Raw genomic sequence first — 19,058 nt, forward strand, 5'->3', positions numbered from 1 at the left:
CTAGGTCTCCAAAAATTGCGTGTAAATGCCGTTGCCCTGCATTTATTAAGCCAAACGTAATGAACATAACTTCGTAAAGGCCGAACGGCGTCGTTATGGCCGTTTTCGGCGTCATTATGGCCACTTATCTCGCCACTGGTATCTGGTGATACGCTCTCTGGAGATCGATACATGTAAAAATGCGAGCGCTACTGAGAATGTTACTCCCGTCCTGGATGTTCGAAACAGGATAACGATCGGGAATTGTAACGGTGTTAAGGTTACTGCGCATGGGTCGATCCATGGAGAGAACTATTTCTGGGCTATTTTGTTGCACTGGTGCAATCTCGGTGCGTGGTGCTTCCATTATTTTGTCGGCCACACTCGCCTGGTCATCTAACGTTGCTGTGGGCATGGCCGCGATGATTGCACGCACTGTGTTTGGTAGAGCGCGAACAATTACATGGTAGCGTAAGGTCACTTCGCGTAAATAGATTTTTTTAAACCGTCGGGGTCACCAGTTTAGGGATTCGCACTTGCACAGAATTTACTACACGCGGAAGCGGTCGGAGGAGTTGTGGGAAATCGATTTACTCGTTCAGCGTGATTTACTCGTTTCGTTGAAATTGTAAGACAGCTTTCATTAATCCTAGTTGTTTCTTGGCGCATAAGGACAATTCCCTTGTGCGCACGGTTTACACCCATGCGTCGGGTGATTCGATTCAGTGCTGCGTCCTGATTCCTGCTATTGAGCAGTTCGCTGTTTACTGCTATCTAGCAGATCCCTGCAAATCTTAAGATGATGGGATCTGTCAAACAATCACGAATATATCGAGTGGTGATATAATATTAAGTTGTTCTGCAGACACATCATCATATTAAATCAATCAGACTCAGATTCGTCTTTTACTATTTTCGAAAACAGTTTATTTTGACGTTTATGGTGGCTAATAAAAAAAAAATAAGCACCCAAACGTCAAAACGCATACAGAAAAACTGGAATAAGCTATGTTCAACACGTTGAGGATCATAGTTGATCGTTTTTGTTACTAGTTTGCTCAGTTTTGTGAGTGTTTGTTGTTGAAATTTTAAGCATTTTGTAATTATCGTTTGACCGTTTGATTATATTCATTAGTAATTCTAAAATTGTCAAGTATTTATTTCTTAAGTAGCAATTTTTTGCTTTCATTCCCATTCACAATATTTAGAGTAAATGGAAATGATAAATTGGGACGGTGATTATGGTAAAGTTATTTAATTCCAAAAATTATTGTGATTAGAAGAAAAATTCCCGGACAAAAGTGATCAGTCTTGAACATTACGATTTGCTTTTATAAAATCTTTCCTTCTCATTTAGAGGTTAACTTTATGAGGACAAATCAAACAAAATTGTATCACACTGTAACTCAAGCGCACTTGACACCGTGTACAAAACAACAACAAAAAAAGGACACGCGCTCACAGCATCGTACCCCACGCGCGGTACACTCTCGTTCATTACGCGCGTAAAACGAGCAGGAAACTTTTCGCCTCCTGTCTCCCCACACGCCCTTCCAACCGCTGAAAAGGAACACTGTCCACCACCCCCTATCACACCCGTTGCTCCAAAATGGGGTGGTGGGAGTACTCGCAGCATCCCATTTCAATCAACAACATCCCATTAGCTCCGGCAGAAATTCGGTTGCAGCAAAGGATAAAAATGGCTGGCGGTAGGCGTCGTGGCTAAGGAGCAGGGGCTTAGAGGAAGAAGGGGAGAAAAAGGTGGAGTGAGTGAGTTGGAATCAGAGGGAAAACGACGGGCATACCATTAATTAGAAAATTTTAATTCAACCCTTCAATTTTTAATAAGCTTCTTGTTAAAATGACATAAATTTTTAATTAAAATTTAATTATCATTATTGTGCGGTAGGGTGACGTTACGCGAATGTGTGTGTGAGAGTGAGTGAGAAGGAAACACGGTTTTTGCAAGACTGTATGTGTTTGTGTGCCCGTGAAAGGGTAAGGGAGAGGCGAGAGAGCGAGAGCAGGGTAAGAAAATGGAAAATGGTCCTTGGGATGCTGTGGCCACCCAACGAAAGCAGCGCAGCAGTAGTGGGTGAACGTCGGTGAAAGCGGAGTGAGCAAACTGAATGAGGAATGGGAAATCGGTGCTGCTACTGCTGCTGCTGGTAGGACGTCATTCGCTCTATGGAGTAAGCGGAAAAATCTAATCGTTTTCTTGGGTCGGTTCCCCATAAGGACAAAATTAGAAAGCACCGTGGACCAAAGAGAATTCATTAAATGCTTTCAATGGTTGCAATTTCGAAGCAATTTTTCGAAGGGAAGCAATTTTCATTACTACTAATTCTTATAAATCGTCTACTTAGTTATAGACAGCTCACGACCTTCTATCAAAGCATGAATTTCTCAGTATTACAGTAATAGTAATAGTGTAAAAATTAGTACACTAATAACTTCATTACGAGGTAATAGTTTTGGAGAATAAATATGTTTTACAGCTGTAGAAAATAAGTAAAGCTATTTACAAAATACCTAATCGTTCCAATAAATCAATTTAATTGATTATTATCCCTGCACAGTCATCATATTTTAATGCACAAACAATCTAAGGCCACTTCCTTTACACATACACACACACACACATAAAAAAAACATCACCTCGTTAGAAGGGCCACTAATCGCACGATTAGAACAGCGCATAATGTAATTGAGAACGCGAAAAAGCTATCGATGCTGATGATACCATACCGCCCAACGGTGCTTGCAAGGGAACGCGCCAGAACTGCCACTGCCCGGTGTAGTGAAAGGGTCGGAAAATCCAAACCTACCCACAATGCAGCCAATTTTCTAGAAGATCTTCGCCTCCTTTTGCTCCCGCTCTGCTCCGGCACTAATTGAATTGTGCTAGGGAAAGAAGAAGAAAAACAAGAACAAGAAGAAGGAAAACAGACACACACACATACACACATCCACACAAAATGCTCCACAAACGAGTAGGCAGCAGCAGTCGGTTCTGCTCAGCGTTGGCCCGAACGCAACCGCACATCCTTTTTCGCAAAAGACCATTCTTAGGACTAAACGAACGAACGAACGGCCGGGCGCACGTTTGAATGTGGGCGTCACGACCTACCCACACTCGGTGCCTCGCGCCAAAAAGGGGCGACATTACAGAACGCCGAACGGGGCCCGGCCCGGTGACGGGAAGACGCAAAATTTGATTGAGGGACGGATGTTAATTAGAAAATAAGTAAACAAAGACGCGAAACCATTTCTGTCCCGTCCCCTCCGGTCCACCCAGAAACCGAAGGGGATGCTGTGTGTGTGTGTGTGTAGGTGGGTTGGGTGGGGTGGCCTTCTGATTGCCCTGAGATGCGACAATCAGCCCCCGGTTTGGCAGACGTGTATGCATGTAGTGGTAACAAAGGCTTGAGTTGTTTGATTCCGGTTTCGAACCACAATTGATTGGGCAGCGCTGGCGAGGTGCCTGGTGCGCTGGGCAGGGATGGCGGGAATGATTGATGGAATTTTACTATAAAACGAGCAGAAACTCGCAAAGGAACCGGTAGCCTCAGCGAGGAGATGAGATGGTGTGTGTGTGTTGTTCTTTTCTCAGATCGCTTCGAAATTCGACTCCTCTAGCTTACCGAACGGAATCATTGTCATTCGTACGAAAACCGAATTAGTAAGAAACAATTGATCTTAATTGAAATGAGTTCCGGTTGAACGAGTTCGATAAATACCGTAAGATTGCTTCCTCCGATTCTGGAGAGAGAGAGAGAGAGAGAGAGAGAGAGAGAGAGAGAGAGAGAGAGAGAAAAAAAAAGGCGACACAAAACACCCTACTACGAGGTGGTGGTGAAAGGGGTGGAACCATTTTCCTCACCCTCCACAACAATCTAATCAACCCCCTTGGGTGAGATCGCTTCCACGAGGTTGTGGCTTCTTCAGCAGCACCAAATCATTTCCTAATGATTTCTTCCCAAACAGCCGAGCCACCAGAGCAGGTCCATTTATCATATTGAACGCTAGGTCCGCGCACGGTACCGGCGCGTGGAAAGCGTAATTGGAAAGTATCTGTGCACGGAACACTTTTTGGGTTCTGTTTGGTTGTTTGCTTTGCTCTTCTCGGGCTTTTTCGTGATTGAATTCTTTCTGTTTTCATTATCAGAATATGTTCCGGCGTTCGATTTGTGGAACAGTGCATTGGAGTAAAGTTAATTATCAACTTGACATTTGGTTCGGCAGAAAGGAAAGAATTCCATCTATACAGTAAACAGGCGAAAACGAGCTGTAAAATGTTCTTACAAGTTTGTTACGACTCATTAAACCACCTACTCATGTACAACACAAGTTACTTTCACTCCTAAGTGTTGGGGGAACAAGAAACAAATGATGTAATACAATTCCTAGCATTAGGATAAGTTAGTTTTTATAAAAGCAACTGAGCTTTATGAGTTAAAGTTAATGCTTTATTAGTGTATGATAAAAGTTTATGAGCTGGATCATAATGATGTATTTTAAAAGTTATAAAGAGTGGAAAGAAATAGAGTATCAGAGTAAAAGCACAGTATAAAATTTTTGCCCGTATAATTTTATGTCACTCGCTGTAGTACCAGTAGTAATAATATATTTATATATTTTGAAGTTAAAAATTACGCCACTAATGATTTAGCATTGTCAAGAGATTGCTAGAACGAGGTCGTTTTTTTTATGATTCCTCGTCAAATAAAATAGTTGAACTAGGATTAAAATAATATCAACGGACAAAAGTATACCAACACAAAAAACCAGCTATCAAATTCCATCGTTTAAAATACCATTACTGTTGGATTAACAAACGAAGCTTATTTTTAATTTCATTACATTAAAAAAAATATTCATTCTAATTAACCTCACCTCAGCTCACAAAGAAAAGGATCTTTATTTTTACCACGCTATCAACTCTTTTCTGGCTAAACTAAAACCCTCCTTCTCTGATAAAACTTATTTTAAAGAGCCTTGGAAGTGAAATAGAAATTGTTTCCACATCGAAAACCATCTGGCTAAGTTAATTGATATTATTAGCCTCCCCGCAAAGTGCCACCAGTGTCGCATCTTTTCCCGCACCGGCACAGGTTGGGCAACTGTGCCGGCCGTTTTTGGGATGTGTGTACATCACGGATCAAGGGTGTAGTGGCAGGCGGAGACATTTTTAATTTCTCTTCCTTCAGTACCTTGCCCCCCTCTCCCCCCCAGTGCCAATCTTACACCCCATACACCCATCCACCCGCTTCATTTCTTGCCCAGGGAAAATCCATTTTTTCACGGAACCATCCTAAGGATTCTTCCGTTTCCGACAAAGTTTTCTTCTAGAAAAATTCTTTATTCACTCGCTCACTTCACGACACACCACCCAGCCTTCCCGAGGGGAACGGGACAGGGTGGTATCATCAGACACGAGTTCCCGGTAAGTGAGCAATTTAAGGGAACAACAGTGACTGGGGCTGTGGATGTGTGGGAAGCAAAAAATAGCCAGGAAAAACACGCGGAGCTTTCTTCCTTAATCCGTTTAATGCTTTGAAGCCTTTTGGGAGTTTTCATTTTTCGTTTTGCTTTTTGTTGGCATGCCTTTTATGCTAAACATTGCCCAATGGAAAAGCGTACGTGCATGCGTAGGTGAATGTGTGTTTGGGCTGATTGCTAGAACAACTTCCGCTAGGTACGCGGGACGTACTGAACCCCGTTGGGGTAGGTTAATAAGCGGGAAACCTGCAGCCCAGCCGAAAGGGCTGGAGTTAAATTAAATGCGGGGAGGAAATTAAACCAGGAACCAGCATCTTATCCGAGGATGGCCATGGAGTGGGAAATAATTTTGCGCAAGAAGGAGGAAACGCCAGTGACGATGTCAATCCCTTTTACTCCAATGCGTACGTTCCATCGGTGGTTCATAACTTTTCATCAAAAGCGTTTTTCTGTTGTTTTTCTCCTTTCAACCACCGTCTGCGCGTACGGCGTAATGTCTTGGCTAATCGTGGCAATATACCTTCCTTCTTGCCCTAAGTAAAGACTTTTAATGGAAAAGTTTCTCCTTCGAAACATAATTCTTTTATTTTTTAATTTAGTACAGACACCAATTCAACTCAATTTTGAATGTTTAAGTGTACATTAACTCAAAACTGTATGTTTAAAAAATAATTTTCCCGGAAATTTTGTATAAAATATTCATCACAAATACTTTTCCTTCCATTTAATTAAACTAAAAAGAAACCATGTTTCCGGGAAAGATTGGAAAGATTTTTCCATCGAAAGAAAGAATCTCATCAGCAACGACAGGGAATTGCTTTAATTTAGTAAAATTCTCTCCAGCTTCAACAAATATTTCCACATACGCTCGAAACGATTAAAACTTCCAACATATCCCTGGTACAACTCATCGCCTCTCTGCCAGCCATCAACAGACCCAAACTCACACAATCCCTCGCATACAATCCTGACGAGCATGAGAGTTTTTTGAAAAACTTAATTAATTTAAATTGAAATATAGAATCTTTCATCCAACTCGTACGCATACTCTTGCAACCACACAGGAAGACACACACACTCATGCATGCCACCTTCTTCAGATGGGAGCGTTTTTTGTTGTTGTTGTTTGCTTTCTTTTGTTTCACTTTTAATTATTCGTAATCGTAATCTTACATACGCGGGGCCAAGGGGCTGGTAACGGGGAGACTGGGAGTTCTGGAGAGGGATTAAGGCAACCGCTTTCGGAAAAGCGTGAAGACTTTTCCCAGATTGCAGCTAATCTCAACATGCACGAAGAAAAGTGAAAAAGGCGAGATTTGAGTAAATTTCTTTCTTTTCTTGAAGAGTGCGTGTACACACACACACACTCACACACACCCCCGGTAACGTGGGCCACGAATCTCGAGGACTTGCAACCCTTCCCAACCATATGGAGTTAATTGGCACTGAATTTGTGCGCAAACCTGGACCTGGGGAAGGAAAGAGTTGCTGAGGTTTCGTTGTGAAGTGAGGAGTACGTTCGTTCACGTAGCTGAAATTGGCGCTCCTTTGCGAAGGGAAATTAAATCTGCTTTCATTTTCCTTCACGGCCCAAATGTTTGCATAGATGGAGCGCGCCGCATTTGAAACGTTGCCAAGAAGTTGATCGAATGCAAGCAAGCGATGCAGGCATGAGAAGGCTAATCCGACGGGTTTGCTTATTTCCCTTTATGTCCACAATTGGCCTGAGTTTTCCGACTAAATGATGACAGTCTTTGAGGTAGGTTTTTTTTTCTTATGTGTCGTTTAAGAGTGAATTCTTTATCATAGTTTCATATGGAATAGTTTTGCAGTAAATTGATTTTTTTGTATCTTTCGACATATTTCGTAATGATCATTAACAATAATTTTGCATTCTGCACTACTACTGCTTCAACAACAACGTAGAACCGAACTCGATTAAGGTGCTGGATTGAACCTTCAAGTTCAAGCATTAGCAAAGTCACCAACGATCTTATTCATACAGCGCTAGAGCAGATCACTTGTTCAATCATTGAGTTCTGGGATATTTGATGATGAAACAAGAGAGTCCTCACGGTTCTTTTCAGTTAGCTAAAAAAGACTTTCAGTAGGATATAGGATAGACTGCTCAGGACCAAATTGAAGACATCTTCAATTGATGACTTCTCAAGAGTCAATATCCGTAGAGTAGGTTTCCAATATCGTTGCCCAACAAATTGATATTCTGAAGCTAAGTGCGGTGTGAAATTCGAACAGTGGGGCTTTTCTCCATAAACTTCAGATCCAGGTTACATACAAAACACCAAACCTATATGATGTTAAATTGCAGTACGAGAAACATGGGGCACTTCTAAAGCTACGGTAGGCCTAATTTTAAATAATAAAAAACATTACAGCGTAAACTTTAATCGGGTTAGAGAAGTATTAGAAAAGGAAAACAAAAAACTATGCTCAACATTTATTGTTTCATGAAATGAAGCACATCCTGCTACATCCTCTAACGCATCCTCTTACCTTCAAAGACTCGTCCAAGTCCAATTGTCCTTTGCCCAAATGCTGAAAAAAGATAATAAAAAATAGATATGAAACGCAAAGTTTAAGCAGCAAAAAAATATAGGAATAAATCAATTTTGGATCCCAAAGGTCGCAGGGCATTGGAAAGCAAATGCAATGCATTAACCTTCATCAGCGCGTGCAGTGGTATGCATGCCCGTCGATACCCAGCTATGCACTCATCGACTTCCGCACGGTACGTAACGATCGTGATCGACAAACGAGGGAGAAGCCAGAAACACCGATTGCAGCTCACTCTCATCGACAGCGATGTGTAATGCAACGGCTGTAGTGAACAACATTGGCAACATTGCACAGCATCGTCGACGAGCCTACCATCCGTCAGCCTCCTCACCCCAAAACATAGCACCCAACCTGCGCCAACCTGCTGTTGTATCTCTCACGCCCCCGCGCACACACATGTAAATTGCATGGCATTTATTTATTAATTAAAAATCCAACTCTTCCAATTAAAACCTTCCCATCTAGCTTCCTTTTCGTACATTTGCTTCCCTCTGGCAAGTGTGTGAGTGTGTGCTTGTGGGTTTGTTGTGCACACGTGTATGCGAGTGTGCATATTGTGTTCCTTTCTTGCGCCCTCCGTAAAAATAAATTCAAATACTTTTGACCACCCACTCCATCCGCACCCGGGGGGGTGGGGGGTGGATGCCCGGATCGGATGCAATGAACGGCATACCATTAGACGAGTGGCTGCGGGAACATCTCCGGTGGAGCATGCGAGCGCTCACAAGGCTTCGTCGATTGCAGCGGAACGACGGCGGCGAAGGATGGTGGAAAAACAAACGACACACAAGCAAATCAGTTTATGCTGCACATTGGTACGGGAGGTGGAATCGTCACGACGGAGGACTCGCCAATCGTACACTGCGCGGAGTCGAGGCAGTCTAGCAGACAAGTTCTACCACTATCGTCGTCAACACCAGAAGTACTACCACCACCACTAGCAGCAGCAGCAACAGCAATGTTCATTAATTTTTCAAGTCCTAATTAACTGCTGCTTTACATCGGCGGGGCAATCGCGCCTTGGCGTTTATCTTTTTCGCAACCCCCGGTCGCCAACACCCGCGTGTCTCACCCTTCTCCCATTTAACACCACGGCGAATTCCCGATTTACTGAGATGGAAAGAAAAGCATCTCGTGACGTTTCAGCTGATACGGCTGAGACGGGGGGTTGTCTGATGTTCAGATGTTGCCTCACGCGGGATGTCCTTACGAAGTTTTATCAACGGAAGCGAGAGTGACAATTGAGTTATAAAGATGATGGTTTAAACATTTGTTGAATATATTTTACGCTAAAAAATATCAGATGCAACTATAAATTTAATATACTTAACATACAGAGTATACGTAATCATCATCTCAAAAATTGGCCTGCGGGTTCAATAATCTGATAACAGGGTTTTCATCTCGCAATTTTCCAATTTGTTCGGATAAAATTAATTCTCAACAATGGTCAGTTAAAGAAGTTGTTAACACATATCATAGCTAAACAATATTTTATACAAAAAGTTCATATATAAGAAGAAACTTTTTTCATTCTTTGTGTAACTCTAAACTTACGATGAACTTTGCTCGAACTTTGACAACATCCTCATTGTATCATTTACAGTTCATGGGAACTGACTTATTATTATTTACATTTGGACATTTTATTTGCCAGTGATATTTTGACTGCTTTAGGCAAAACGGTGCTTCAAGATTTGATTTAAGATGTATTTTCAGCTTGAGTCATTAGTAGTACAGCTAGAGTAGTTCTATTTAACTTATGCTTCTCGTGCTTTGGGTGCTTTTTATGGTTCCTTTTGCATCGCTATTTTAATCGATATCGACAAATTTATTCATTAAAATCACGATCTAATGGGTTATAAATAATTATTCATTTCTGCTTACTTTTAAAATTGATTAAATCAAACAATTGACACTAACGATTATATTCCACTATGAATTGCCATATTGTGTTGGAAACCCTGCAACCTGCGCAACGTGTTTTTTTTCCAAATACAACATTTTGAAAGCAAGTTGTATGCGTCCAAAGGAGAACCACATGTTACAACCACAAAGTACCACAAATTAAATGCACATCTTTCTTTGTTTCTCATATCTTCAAGCACAAGAACCATTCTAAGGCCCGATGCAAACATGATTACTATGCATGATCTTCCTCAGTAAAAGCAAACCTAGTTCAGCTATCTGGAATATGGTGATAACGATGTCAACGCTAGACGTTAGCGCTCATATTCTTGCTAATAATAATAAAAAAAACGTTCCAGGCTTCGGCTATCGGTCACTTTGCAGAAAGACAATCCACCCCTTTTTACCATCCCATCTTCTCCCTCAACATGCACGTCCCCGTATGGCTCCGTTCGCCCAACACAGGATGACTCTTTTTCCCTCTCTTCAGCACAACCTGCTTGCCCCTCTTTGAAAATACACAACTTTGCAACTTTAATGAATCCAATTATTTTTCCGTTAATTATTTTCACGCCAACTTGTCAAACCCACGTTCCGACCGAAACCGTTTGCCCTGCTCCGCTTGGATACGGGTGGCTGTTCCTCCATCTGTTTCACGGCTCCTACATAAGGCCCCGGATTCTCTCTCATTGCTCCCTTCACTCCGCTGTATCCATCCGATATGATGGTCACACGCGCGCCAGAGTGAGAGGGGCGGTCCATTTTTCCAATGCTCTCACGTAAATCGCTCGGTAGCATCCGTGGGTTACGGAAGCAAATGAGCAAGTGAAACGGCACATCAGCAAGAGCATTCTTCTCACTAAGGTGAGGCAGCACACAGTAGCAGGCGGCAGCTCGCACCTCATCACAGCGATTGCCTCGCGGTTTAGGGAGATGTTTGCGAACCATTTTCTTTCCCTCTTTACTCAGGCCCCCCTCCGAAGAAAACTCCCAAGCTGCGTGGTAGCTGGGGCTACTGCGAAGGCAAAAGAAGAGACGTTTCTTCGGCATCCTTCCCCGTGGCTGGCCGGCCCGGTACGCGGTGGGGTTGCATGCTGTCCATTTTGCTCCAGTTCGGAACGTAATTAAATGCGCTACTACTGTTACTATTATCGTTGTTGTTCTTATTGCTTACTGCGGTACTTCATCCCAACTCTGTGTTAGGAAGGCGTGTGGGGTAAGGAGGTGGAGATTGGGGGAAGGAAGACGATGAGAGCTTCCACTCTCACTCCTTGCTTGTCCACTTTCGCACGGTACACTTGCGCGACACTCATGCCGGTGAGGTGTTGCAGGAAGCGAAGGCGAAAAACGGTTTCCGCGCGGGCTGAGCTAGGATATGCTTTGTTTCTCACCTTCACCGTCCTCCCGCCGGTATCGTATCGGGGTAGCAGAAACTTAAACTTCTCACACTCATCTGGTGAGGCTGCTGCGACACCAAGGAAACGCTGAAAGCAGCTGTGGGGTTGGGGTTTGAAGTGAGCGTATAGGTTCACGTGGGCACATAATTAATGTGAGAGGTGAGAGAAGAAGCAAAACAACAGCAAGATGATGATAATAGGGAAATTGTACATTTGCCATAATTTTATAACTAATTATCTGTCCCCTTGGGATCAGTTTCATGTTTGGGTGCGTCTCGCGCTGGAGTTTCTTTCCTTGCGACATGGAACGATTTTGAAAGGGAAAACAATTCAAGGAAAAATCATCGTTATTCGCTTATTTTTATGGAGTGAAATGCGCGTACCGAAACCAAGACTCCCCAAGACTAATAATAACACCCTTTTTCGCTAAAGAAAGTGCGGAAAATTAAATTCCTTCTCGTTCGCTCTCTCTTTTTATATCTATCTCGCTCTCACTCTGTCAAAGGATCAGTAACATCAGATATACAAAGCGTTTGTTTTGTGTTTCTGAGCAAGACATTTAAATAACCATAAAATGATGGGAGTTTAATTGGTTCACTAAATTGATAGAATTAAACTTATGTAATTAGATTGTGGAAGCAAACCCTTGCTTCCAAACACGGTGCCAAAAACCGTTTACTTGTAATGAATATTCAATTTCGGACCAAAAGCGGGAAATAAAATCATAAAAGCGATCCCATTCCGATTCAATGCGACCGAGCATCCACGGGCCACCCTTTTGCCCCCCGCCGATGCGCTGCCCAAGCACCTTCCGGTAAAAGGGCCCCGGGTGGGTGAATGTTGTACATTTTCCGACACCATTGTTTCGTACAAATGCAATTTCCAGCAGTTTTTCGGGGGTTTTCCCGTTCCGGTTGCTTTGCACCCCTTCGTGTGCCTGCTTTCACGAGGACGTACCAGGATGCCGTTCACAATAAGCGAGCCGTTTGTGCGCTGGGGGCGGATGGTTTTAGAAAAGTCGGCCAACACGGGTCGGTAATAATATCCGCGTGTCTGTCCAATCGGTTCGGAAGGCGAGCACGATGTTACGATGAGCAGGGCGCCGACAACGCATTGGAACAGTGTAGTTTTCCCGCCATACGATACGCCACGCCAGGGTGGGGGTTGGGCTGCAGGAACCCGGTTGGCGGTGACGATGTTGGAGTGAGCATGTTTCAGTTTTGTCTGTGATGCTTTTAATTAAAATTTTATCTCTCCTAATGTCTCGCCGAGCGTTTCGCTTCACTATCGCAAAAAAGGACGGGTTTGGTCGATTCTCTCGCCGTCTCCGATAGCAAAGTCTCACGGCAACCGTTGCGCTGCGCGATGTTTTACCCCGGTTTGCTGAAGTAACGCAAAGCTGCGGAAAATGGATCCTCGAAAGTGTTCGGAAAGATGGAGTACACAACACAACCCCCACCCCGGGTTTGGGGGGTAGTATCTGGCGAATGCTGCCACTGCTACTTGTCTAAAAAGTCTTCAACAGTACAGCGCAATGGGAACGGGGTTTCGCGTTTTGCCGAAGGAAAACTTTCCAGAGTGCCGATCTGACATTTTCCAGTCAATATTACTACGGTTGGCATACACGAATCGGACCCAGAATAAGACATTTTTATCATAGTTTTCTGCATTATGATTCCGTGCCTTGAGAAGATTTCTTCATCCACGTTTATTTGCTTTACATTTGTATGCATCTAATGTGCTTTTAATAATCGGTCTTCAAACTCCTAAATGCGCTTGAGTAGCTGAGAGTGGCTAACAAAAAAGAAGGGACACACACAGCACACACCAAATAAACTAACATCAACTGGAGAAACAAGTCCGAAAAGCTAAATATGTTTTAATTGGGGCCTGTTGGTCTACCATATTCCCAATTTCAACCGGACCGGTTGCGTTTTAGCTGCACCCCTTTTCCGTTCCCATTACACCACACAAAACGCAACGTCCACAATAGTCCTAATTTCAAATTAATTTTTCGTTTCCGCTCATTTAAAAACGATTACGTGTACCCATTGACCCTGTGCGCAGAGAAACCCCGAACTGCAAAACTGCGAAATATTCATCTTAGAACAAGTTCAAGCTCCTTGATGGTTGTAGTATTATTTAGAAATTTAATTAAGTTCCACCCGTGTGCACCCGCTTCCGCGTACCAATCGATCGAGAAGACTTACGAATAATTAATAACCAAACACACGCACACACACCGACGTGTACCGAACGTGTCAATTTAGTTTTGGCCGAACGTTCGAATTTCATACCGAACGCCACTGCGTTGAATATTTAATAATTCAAAATGCCCTCCCTCTTCGCCGGGGCAGCGGCTCTCGCTCATCAACGATGTGGTGATCGTAAATTCGTCGTAAATTTGATTGATTTGATGAAAGCTTCAATTAGACGAAATGCAACCCAGGAATGTAATCTCTCTTTCACGCGAATAGATCAAAGCCCGGCATTGTCTACGAAAACCCGGCGTCCTGGGCCATGTAATGTGCATTACCATGTCAATGGAGCTCGTAGGATTCGCAATGCATACTCGCTCGGGGCCGGTGCTACGCAGCCGAGATGGGTCGGCAAGGGTTTAATTCTAACAGTTAAAGGGTGACTTACTTCGGGGAATGTATTAATAGGGTTTGTTTTGGCGCTCGATGCTAATTAGCCGTTTGTTGGTGAGAGCTCCACTGAAACCTGATAACTGAAATTTTAAACCGATCGAATCAAATATTTTCTACTTCAGCGCACATTGCATCGGTTGGCGTGCGAATCATCAATTAGCGAAGATGCACGAAAGGATTTCCCAGAATTTGGTTCGGTGCTGAATGTCTATACATTTATTCCAAAGGACACTATCAGAACTACCAAATGATTTAAGCCCCGTACCCATGTAATATTCCCACATGGCGACAAAGCTTTTTTTCGTAATAGTATTCCAATAACTGAGCTACTAATTGTGTGAAGCCATTAGGCGACGCCTAGTGGAATTAACAAACGCGTCAACGGTATACTGCACGATACGCGACGATACACAGACACTGGCTGACGTGCTCAACGTTACTGATTAGATATTAATTGAAATTCGTCCCTTAAAACTCTTTGCCATCCTCACACCGGTGAGCAGTCGCCGGGGCCGGGCCGGGGGAGGTGAGGCGCGTGTCCCGGGTAAGATTGGTGCTATCGCTTCTTGCTCGAATGGAAAACATCAATCTATTGTGTAGAGCAAATCCTGCTAATTACTGGAAATGTAAATAATTCACTAATTACGTCCCGTCCGTGCTGCTCGATTTCCACCACCATCGGGATCTTCCCAAGGGTGTGGGCAGTTATCTGCGTGGATGCAGGCAGCAGTGCTGCGGGAGAAATGGCGTTGTATCATCAATCATCACAGGAAACAATTAACCGGCGAAATCTCATCTTCCTCGCAGCAACATCGCTCACCGTCGTACCGTCGAGGTTCTGATTTCACTTTTCATTAAATTCACCAGAATTCATTCACGCCTGTGGGGGACGTGCGAGGGATACGGATAAAAGGGAGCGGGGCCCGTGTGCACACCTCCGAAAACTCGAAGAGTTGTAAGCAGTTTGAAGGAAAGCTTTTCATTGGGAAATTTAGTTTAGACGGCGCCGGGAGCGAAGTGGATTTTCTCGCAGGCTCACTTAAGCCGGCACAAAGCGGCGAATCCATTCTCACCGAGCTCACAGCCTTTCTCTCTCTCTCTCTCTCTCTGTGTGTGGCTCATTCCATAGAACATGTTGCTGTGGCCCACCGTCCTCAACGTCCTTCTGCGTCCAACCGACTAATTAAATACGGCCTTTTTGGTTTCACGCAAAAAAGGTACGCGGCGGCACTTTTCAATGCGCCTTGCCGGTAGAAGATTCGCCTAGAAATGTACACCAATGCCCCACCACAACGACCCCCACGACCCGGGTGGAGTGACGTTTTCATCGTCAATTAATAAAATCGAATCGGCAGTACGGACAGGCGAACAGGATAGGGACAGCACTTTGTCACCGTGACGCGGAGTCGGAGGGCATTAAATCAATCGCAAAATGGAAAGTGCCGAAATAAATATTTTAAAACTAAATTTAATTAAAATAAATAACCATAAAATCGAACAAGCGAAAAAGCGACAGGAAAATAGAATGGATTAAATAGAACAAAAATGAAGCACGGATCAACTCGCATTCGTTATGCCCAACGCGGATCAATGCAACGGAGCAGTTTAAAGCAGATGCGAAATGGATGATAATATAATATTGCATCCACGGCACCACATGGGATGGTGATTTTGGTTGATGGTGATGATCATTCGGGTAAGGTCAGAAGGCGAAAAATTTTGTTGCATTTTTAAACATTTGTTTTATTCGCTTTCCCATGTCGTTTATTTTTGCGCTGCACTGTAACTATTGGACATGGTAAGGATAATTGAATGCACTTCCTTTTGTTCTTTCAATCACTTTTATTTTGTTTAAAATTTAATTTGTGCTTATTTTTATAATTTCTGATTAAAAATTAAGTTTTAAATCAACAAGAATTGTTTACGATCCAGAATCAACAACATAATTCTTTGCACAATAATGTCCTTCGGACCGTATCGGAACTCAATAACGAAACTAAAAATAGTTTATTTCGATACAAAATCAACACACTGGACCAGTTTATAAAGCAGGGCATCGGAAAGTATCGGTTTCGCTCGTATTGCATCAATTTAATTGTTTTCTCAACCAAATGCCAACTTCAGCACGAGCACAACTCGAACCTACCCAACAAAGGATCAATATCATGATACTGACAGACGAGACTGATTGCGGTTGACGGAAATATCCAACGTTCCACAAGTCCTTGCACGGTTTCAACCAGAGTGGCGTCGTATATGCCCCATACACACACACACACACCAACAAGCGCGCGCCTCAATAATAATAATAATGAGTCATAATGCATAACGATTCCAGCCGTTCGGTCATCATCGTTCGCACTCCTGATGGAACTCAATAGAAGGATGCACTAATTAAAGCGATTCGATAGCGCCATCCCGTGCCACCACTGGGCGCTGGTATCCCATTTACGGGGTCCGTTTTCTTCCTTCGTCCAGTGCTGCAGTGTGTCATGCTATCATTCATTTTACTCAAATTTTATCTGTTGAACGTTGGCCAACCCCGTTCCCCAATGGAATATCACCCCCGTTGGTTGGACGGGGAGGCTTTTGTCCGAAAAATAGCAATGCCGTCACATCACGTGAGAAGGATGACGGAACATTCTCCGCAGTCTAGCATAACACGGCCAGCCGCATAAGCGCAAGGACAAAGAAAGTATCCTGCAGCCAGCCGGGCCGTAACGATGGCCGGGCGAGAGATGCGTTTATCTGTACGGGGTACCCGTATATCGTACCCGGGGACTGCCGGTGCCGAAAGACCGGTGCGATTGGTGCAATGCATTTTGGGGCCGCAACTTTTTGGGTTGGCCGGAGTGACATAAATTCATCGCGTTCATTTCGGCGCTGGGGATGGCCTTGCACTGCACGCAAAAAGGGTCTACGGATGCACGAGAACGGTGCCGAGAACCGTGGTTTGATGAAGTTGAGTTAATAAAGTTGCAGAAGGCCACTTGCCCCACCGGTGTGATGGTGGGGGCTTAAAATTGAATCATGTTTCGTCGGTGTGAAGGCTTTATTGGCTTATCACAAATAAAACGAAAAGTTCTTTATTGAATGCCAAACCGTTCATAAATCATGCCAGTTTTGTACATTTAATTTTACACAGGCCAAAGCATTGAGCTGACACCTTTTTGGGGATTGCAGGGAATATTAATGAAGCTAAGGGTTAAAAATGTCCATTAGTGACGTCAGCTGATAATGAAGAAATGTTGCGAGTGCGAAATACCATATCATAACAAGCTCAGACAAGCGATCCTTTGGCGTCCTTATCTTGGCCATTAAAGATTTCGAGTGTGAATAGCGTAATAAAATCCATTATTTCTATCCAAAAACTTTCACTAACGTTAGACGACCGAAGGCAAATAAAAAAACATACCCACAAAAGTTCGAAATAGGAATGTTATCCCTGCGCTGTCCCTGCTGCGTTATCATACTATTCGCAGCGCCCATAGTCGCTCTCGCTCCTGCTCAGCTCATTCAACCGTGATCCCGTTCGCTCCTGCCATCAATTGAACTTTGCAACAGTTCGCTCCTTTCGCATCCAATTACTTCGATTTCGAGAGCCTTCGTCCACCTGCGGCCAACTCACTTCACCACGTTCGCCATGTTTTCTGGAAGCAGTTTCCACGTCAGCCCCGAACCAAGTGAAGGCGTTAGTGAGCGTAGTGCATTTCTCTTCGGCAAACCCCCGTGTGACACATACACAACCCTCCTGCTACTGCCAGGCGTTGGGGGGGTTGGGGCGTGGAGTCATGGAACCACATCGTTAGCATTATTGTCATCATCAGCTCCGACGCGTGATCAGTGTCTCATCGTTTTGTGGGTCTCGCGCGTTTTGTGCTCGAGACATCGAGAGTACGGAGATGAACGAGCCTTGAACAAAAGAAGGCAGCTTGCCATCATTACCGTTTAGTTGCTTTTGGTAGGAGCACCAGCGGCAGCGTAGGAAGCAGGATGCTGGAGGATACCGACTTTAGAGACCACTAATGATGCCCGATAGAGACGGAGTGACAAATAGAGAGAGAGAGATGGAAATGAAGCGAGAAAGAGAGCGATTATCGTTCACTATCTCACGTAGCATTGCAAAATTTGCATTTGAAGAAGGAAACAATGAGCCGTGAGAAGGCACCTCCAGTATCAGGCGCACACTCTAGCTTAATTGTCAGCACCATCATCATCATCATCATCATCATCATCATCATCACCATCACCAGCAGCAGCAGCATCACCATCATCGTCATTGTCAGCAGCAACACGCGCTCGGTGGCAATATTTCTCCGGACCCGAGACGTCCTCCAGCCGTCGCTTTCTTATCGCTTGACAATCTCCCTTTGATATATTAAATTCAAATTTAATTAAATTTAATTAAACTTCGTGTGCCAACTACGCCACCGCGTCTTGGGAGTCGAAATGGGAAAGCCCCAGGAGATGGCCCCATCCCATTTCCCCACCCCCCGCACCCTCTTGTCGCACCGGTTTGGTGTCGGTGGAAAGAAGGATTGGGTGGATAGATGAATGGCCTTGGGCAACCACCACTGCCGGCTGCCTACTCGACGCGCGTGTAGGCTTTGCGAAGCTTTCGTATTCGGCATGGACTTTCGGAATAAGGTTTAATGTATCATAATTTCAATATATGTGCTGCATCGATTGACAATTACTACCGAGTTTACACTGTGTGCTCCAGATAAATCCAGAGAGAGAGAGAGAGATAGAGAGAGAGGGAAAAAACAGGACGAATGGTGCCGAAAAGTTATCACTAAGGATTATCTATTCGATCCCAATACTTTAGGCCCGGAGGGCAAAAGGTTAGTGAGCAGGGCTAGTTTGGAGTTCTTTCGGGAAAATGGGGAATTCTCATTAGCGGCAATCGGGAGCAACTGGCCGTAGATTCACTGAAGGATTGAGAACGATTACGATGGCTTACACTAATATTACCCGTGGTGGTTTGTTTATTTGCGTAACTTCTGTACGCTTTTTTGAGATATTGGCTTATCTAATTAAGTTA

The sequence above is a fragment of the Anopheles moucheti genome, chromosome 3 (genome assembly GCF_943734755.1).
Source record: "Anopheles moucheti chromosome 3, idAnoMoucSN_F20_07, whole genome shotgun sequence".
Lineage (NCBI taxonomy): Eukaryota > Metazoa > Arthropoda > Insecta > Diptera > Culicidae > Anopheles > Anopheles moucheti.